The 6,997-nt window shown below is 43.1% G+C and overlaps 1 pseudogene; it reads left to right on the top strand.

Annotated features, from left to right (window-relative positions):
- The first annotated feature begins 3,864 nt into the window (after positions 1–3,864).
- On the top strand, positions 3,865–5,050 carry LOC113173238 (annotated as a pseudogene).
- Positions 5,051–6,997: the final 1,947 nt, after the last annotated feature.

Raw genomic sequence — 6,997 nt, 5'->3', positions numbered from 1 at the left:
GGCCCGGGTTAACAACGACCGCCACCAATGCTGTTAACCTACAGGGTGTCGGTGGAAATTTGACTACTGTTGGTCGAAGAAAGAGGGGAGGCAGAAGGGTTCGTGGACAGAGAGAGAAGGGGAAAGGCAGGGACATAGATCTGAGAATAGGGACTCTTAACGTTGGCACGATGACAGGGAAAGGCAGAGAGCTGGCAGACATGATGGAGAGAAGGAAGGTAGATGTACTGTGTGTGCAGGAGACAAGGTGGAAGGGCAGCAAGGCACGTAGTATTGGAGGAGGATACAAACTGTTCTACCATGGTGTGGATAGGAAGAGAAACGGGGTAGGAGTGATCCTGAAGGGGGAGTTTGTAAACAGTGTTCTAGAGGTGAAAAGAGTCTCAGACAGGGTGATGAGCCTAAAGCTAGAAATTGAAGGGGTGATGGTGAATGTAGTCAGTGGGTATGCGCCACAGGTTGGCTGTGAGTTAGAAGAGAAGGAGAGATTCTGGAGTGAGTTTGATGAGGTCATAGAGAGTATCCCCAGAGGAGAGAGAGTTGTTGTTGGAGCAGACTTCAATGGGCATGTTGGTGAGGGCAACAGAGGTGATGAGGAGGTGATGGGCAGGTTTGGTGTGAAGGAAAGGAATCTGGAAGGACAGATGGTGGTGGACTTTGCTAAGAGGATGGAAATGGCTGTAGTCAACACTTACTTCCAGAAGCGAGAGGAACATAGAGTGACATACAGAAGTGGAGGTAGGAGTACACAGGTGGACTACATCCTATGTAGACGAGGTCATTTGAGAGAGGTTAGTTACTGCAAAGTGGTGGTAGGAGAGAGTGTAGCCAGACAGCACCGCATGGTGGTGTGTAAGATGACTCTGGAGGTCAGGAAGAAGAAGAGAGGGAAGACAGAGAAGAAGACCAAGTGGTGGAAGCTAAAGAATGAAGAAACTTGTGAGGAAGACAGAAGTTGAGACAGGTTCTTGGTGGTCAGGATGAGCTTCCAGATGACTGGGAAACTACAGCAGAGATTATCAGGGAAACAGGTAGGAAGGTGCCAGGTGTGTCATCTGGAAAGAGGAAAGAAGGTAAAGACACTTGGTGGTGGAATGAGGAAGTACAGGAATGTGTCAAGAGGAAGAGGTTGGCTAAAAGGAAGTGGGATGTAGAAAGGACTGAGGAAAGTAGACAGGAATACAAGAAAGCGCAGCGTAGAGTGAAGAGGGAGGTGGCAAAGGCCAAACAGAAAGCTTACGATGAGCTGTATGACAGGTTAGACACAAAGGAAGGAGAGAAGGACTTGTACAGGCTAGACAGACAGAGAGGTAGAGATGGGAAGGATGTGCAACAGGTAAGGGTGATTAAGGACAGAGATGGAAAGGTACTAACAACCCAGGAGAGTGTGCAGAAAAGATGGAAGGAGTATTTTGAGGAGCTGATGAACGAGGAAAATGACAGGGAAAGAAGGGAGGAAGATGTGGATGTTGTGGAGCAGGAAATAGCAGAGATTGGAAAGGATGAGGTTAGGAAGGCTCTGAAAAGGATGAAGAGTGGAAAGGCTGTTGGTCCTGATGACGTACCTGTGGAGGTGTGGAAGTGCTTAGGAGAGACAGCAGTGGAGTTTCTAACCAGTTTGTTCAATAGGATTCTAGAGAGTGAGAAGATGCCTGAGGAATGGAGGAGAAGTGTTCTGGTTCCGATCTTTAAGAACAAGGGTGACACGCAGAACTGCAGCAACTATAGAGGAATAAAGTTGATGAGCCACACAATGAAGCTGTGGGAAAGAGTAGTGAAAGCCAGGCTTAGGAAGAAGGTGGAGATTTGTGAGCAGCAGTATGGTTTCATGCCCCGTAAGAGCACCACTGATGCCATTTTTGCTTTGAGAATGTTGATGGAAAAGTACAGAGATGGTCAGAAGGAGCTGCATTGTGTCTTTGTAGATTTAGAGAAGGCGTATGACAGGGTGCCGAGGGAGGAGCTGTGGTACTGTATGAGGTCGTCAGGAGTGGCAGAGAAGTACGTCAGAGTAGTTCAGGACATGTATGAGAGAAGTATGACGGTGGTGAGATGTGCTGTAGGTCAGACAGAGGAGTTCAAGGTGGAGGTGGGACTACACCAAGGATCAGCTTTGAGTCCCTTCTTGTTTGCTATGTTGATGGACAGGCTGACAGATGAGGTCAGACAGGAATCTCCCTGGACAATGATGTTTGCGGATGATATTGTGATTTGCAGTGAGAGTAGAGAGCAGGTGGAGGAACAGCTGGAAAGGTGGAGGTTTGCCCTGGAAAGAAGAGGCATGAAGGTCAGTCGTAGTAAGACAGAATACATGTGTCTGAACGAGAGGGATCAAGGTAGAAGCGTTAGGTTACAGGGGGCTGAGGTGAAGAAGGTGCAGGAGTTTAAGTACTTGGGGTCAACGGTTCAGTGTGATGGAGAGTGTGGAAAAGAGGTGAAGAGGAGAGTGCAGGCAGGTTGGAGCGGGTGGAGGAAAGTGTCAGGAGTGTTGTGTGACAAAAGAGTGTCAGCAAGACTCAAAGGAAAGGTGTACAAGACAGTGTTGAGACCAGCTCTGCTCTATGGGTTAGAGACGGTAGCAGTGAGACAGAGACAAGAGGCTGAGATGGAGGTAGCAGAGATGAAGATGTTGAGGCTCTCCTTAGGAGTGACCAGGTTAGACAGAATAAGGAACGAGTACATCAGAGGGACGGCTCACGTTGCTTGGGTTAGCGACAAAGTCAGAGAGGCCAGACTGAGGTGGTTCGGACATGTTCAGAGGAGGGATAGTGAATATATTGGTAGAAGGATGTTGGAGATGGAGCTGCCAGGCAGGAGGGCAAGAGGACGGCCAAGGAGGAGATATATGGATCTTATAACAGAGGACATGAGGTTGGCTAGTGTGAGGGTAGAAGATGTTCATGATAGATTTAGGTGGAAAAGGATGATTCGCTGTGGCGACCCCTGATGGGAAAAGACGAAAGAGAAGAAGAAGAGTTTATCAAACGATCATTTACCACTTTGCTAAGTGCAGTTTCACTGGAATGAAAGGATTTGAAGGCTGACTAAAAAGGTTCAAACAGACTATTATTAGTAATGGTATTTGAAAGCTGTTTAGCTACAAACCTTTACAGGATTTTAGAGAAGAACAGGATATTAGAGGCCCCATTAGTATTTAGTGACTCTGGATCAAGGTGTGGTCTTTCCAACACAGGTTTAACTACAGCAGCTGAAGGGGACAATACCAGTTGATAGTGACAAACTAAAAAAAAAATTCTGTATGGTGGGTCCCAAAACTGGCCAAAGATCTTTATACGGTGTAGCTGGTAGAGGATCAAGAGTACAAGTTGTAGATTTCTAAGCTATCACAAAGGTAATGAATCTAACTGTTTTCCAACATAATGCTTGACTGGTTCTGTAAGGGGAAGATGATGTGTAAAGGTCGAGGAGCACAAGTCACAGGAGCACAGGTCAGGTGGAAATTCACTCATGGTACCGGAGAGTAGAGCAGAGGCAGGGATAGGTTTCAGGGCAGGCAGGGTTAGAAATAGGGTGACATGTCCGGTCCTAAGTGGAGGAAATACACAGGGGGAAGAACAGGTCGGGTAGAAGGCCCTCAATATCAAGGGGATAGGCAGAGGTGGGTTCAGATTAGGCAGGTTTAGGCAACAGTAAGTCAGTCTGAAAGTTAATGTCGGATAGCGTACCTCTCAGGAAAGTGTGAGACCATTTGGCAAGTTGGGAGACACATAGACCTGCTTAAGAAGGGTTGAAGTAGCACAGATGCAGCAAATGATTAGACGATGATTGGTTCGGTCCTTCTGGTGAGAATGCGTACTGAACCAAAACTGGACCAAGGGCTGTGAATCACATGATTTGAGGGCTTTGAATTATGGGTAGATTTAATTTCTGTCGTTTATAGACACCCAAAACATACTGCAGAATGAATCGTGGGCAAACATGGAGTCGTGAAGAGGTGCAATGCCTCATTGACATCTGGTCGGATGACTACATACAGGCACAACTGTCCACTACACACAAAAACAGCTACGTTTATGCACAGTTTAGCAAACGGCTCAGGGAAAAGGGAATCGAGAGGTCTGCTGCACAATGCCGCATCAAAGCTAAAAAACTTCGTCAGGAGTACATAAAAGTGCGGGACGCTCTGAATAAAACAGGGAGCTCTGGCAAGGAAAAAGATAAATTTCCTTGGTTCGACGACCTGGACAAAATACTTGGGACAAAACCAGTCATTGAGCCGGTGGATGTGGTGGAGTCCCACGAGAGTTCAGCACCACCGCCTGTTTCCAATGATGCTAACACAGCTGACCTGGCTGCATCTGACACAGATGTTGACGGTGAGTTAAAACTTTGCAGAGTTTATCAAATTAGTAGTTATTTATCAGTTGCTTTCATGTATTCAGCCAATGCTACTGTACGTGAATTACTTACGTTAAAGTGAAGCAGCACCTATAAACCTGTTGCTTTTAAAAGCATTATATTATTTTCAGTATGACATTACTGTTATTAGCACACACACACACAGTATTAAATACACAACGTTATGGAATGAAATATCTCTTTTCTTCATTAATATGACAAAAGTAACTCAGAAAATTAAATTTTTCTACTAACAGGGTGAAATTCAAGCTGTGTGTCCTTTGATACAGACAGTACAAACACTGTGGATGATGCAGGCGTTTCTGATGCTCAGAGCACCAAGAGTGGTAAAAATGAGAAGTGCACCAGACGGGGCAAACTGCCCATTCCTGAAGATCAAGCTAGAAAAAGAAAAGAAAAATCTTACCGTCTTGATGATGAATTCCAAGCTTACATGACTGACTGTTAAAAGATTCAGGAGGAAGTACGTGAAGCTGAGCAGTGCCACTTGGCTCAAGAGGCCGCTGCTTTTGAGAGGATGCTTCAGGCCCAACGGGAAGCTGAAGAAAGAAGATTTCAGTATATGTAAGCACAACAAGAGGCTAATAACAAGATGTTTCTTCAACTAATGGGCACTCTTGAAAGTGCTCTGAGTCCTGGTCAGCCTCATTCGTCAGGAGGCTGTGTGTGACCTTTCCCATGTATCTCCTTTCCTGCATCTCGAATGCCAGGATCCTCCATCTTTCTTTGATTTTATATCGCAGCTTTGAGGTGATAATCTTCTTGTACAAAATTCCACAATTTACTCAAGTCCAGAACCAGGAATAACGCTTGAAACTATTTATTTGTAGATATCAAGCTCGTACATCAGCTCTGTCCATTACCGACTTGAAACCTCTCACTTGCAGAAATACGTTGCACCTATTGCATATTGCATTTACATCTGCCTACAGATGACACTGCTACTTTCTGCATTCTCACCTAAACCATGTTGACTCACTAAATCTTTCTTCCCCAATGTGCATTGCAGACTGCCTTACGGCACTAGATCTGTCTGTCTATCTCTAAAAACAGCAATTTAACAGAATATTAACTAGTGCTCTAGCCTAACAACACAACATAACATACTGAGCTACGCTTCATTGACTGTTTTAAGATTTTAAATAGCATATGGTATATGTAATAACAGTCAACATGCAAACACAAATGTGATGGCTTGTATAGTCTGTTACCATTTGTAACAGGCAACATTTGTCGACTTGGTGGTCCCTATTTATCTCTCTTTTTCTCTTAGCCTGTCCTGTGTATCCAGTTTTTTTTTCCTTGTTGCTAGGCTCGTTTTTTAGTACATCTCATCTCCTTGTTTAGTTTCATGTTGGCTGTGGCAGTTCTCACTTTCTTTTTTGATTAATTTGACTGAGCTTTTACCCTTCTATGCTGCTTTCTGTCCATGTCATCAGTGGAAGTTCTGAGAGGGTATAACCTAATTTCCTAAACTAGTTCTAGAAGAAAAATTAAAAATTAAGAAATTAAACAAAAGAAAATAAATGAAAGGAAAGAACATCACAAAGAAGACAGAAACTGTAACAGGCTGCTACATGGCTTGTGTTTGCACACACTAAAACTGAGGTGCAAATTGCCTTAACCTTCTAGTTTTGGTCATAAGAGGAGCCTCTAAGTCTAATCCCTTAAAGTATGTTAGTCAATCTTTCTAGCAGTCTAAAAAGCCCTGGTAAAACATAATGCTTCAACTGGTCAAGAACCCAGTCAACGGTTGTTGTATGTACACTCATGCATGTCTAAATAAAATCAATAGCACATTAACCAAGAACATGTTGTTAGCAGCACAGTGTATTGCATTAAAAAGCTTAAAAAAGCTGAAATGATTAATTGATTTACGATAATTTTGTTGAATCAGGACAACACAATAATACAGCACAGGACAAGAGTTGCTTAACAGTCTCTGCATTGTCAGTTTTTGAAGTGGTAGAAAGCAGTGGTTCACCTCAACATGGAGTCAGATGTTTCTGTAGTAGATCTGCTACTGAGTTTGTCTAACAGGACACAATGATAACATTTCTCCTTTATATGTTATAGAGTCAGGTAGATATACAGGTATAAAGAGATGCATGTTAGGAATTCTGAATCATCAGTCCATTACATTTTTTTAAAAAAGTAAAAATAACCAGAACATGTTTTTTGTGTGTTGTACTATAATTACAAGTAATCTAAGGATGAGTCACCAGATAAATAGGAAACCCAAAATGCATGGATGTGCATAAAGTGGTTTCTGCATGAAGATCAAGACAGATCAAAAAGGTAAAAACAAAAGGTTCTTCTCAAGATTATTGTTCCTCTTAAACAAAATCTGATATTTACATTCTACTGTCTCACAGGATAACTGTCAAATCTCTCAAATACAGTGGCAAGAAAAACTTTGTGAACCTTTTGGAATTTCATGGTTTTCTGCATGAATTGGTAAAACGTGCTCTGATCTTCATCTAAGTCACAACAATAGAAAAACACAGTCTGCTTAAAATAATAGTACACAAACATTATATGTTTTCATGTTTTTATTGAACATAATATGTAAACATTCGCAGTGCAGGAGCCAGGAGTGAACCAACCTTGAGTCCAA

This window comes from Anabas testudineus, chromosome 21 (assembly GCF_900324465.2).
Source record: "Anabas testudineus chromosome 21, fAnaTes1.2, whole genome shotgun sequence".
NCBI classification, from domain to species: domain Eukaryota; kingdom Metazoa; phylum Chordata; class Actinopteri; order Anabantiformes; family Anabantidae; genus Anabas; species Anabas testudineus.
Note: the sequence above shows the minus strand (reverse complement) of the source record. Positions and strands in the feature narration are given on the sequence as shown.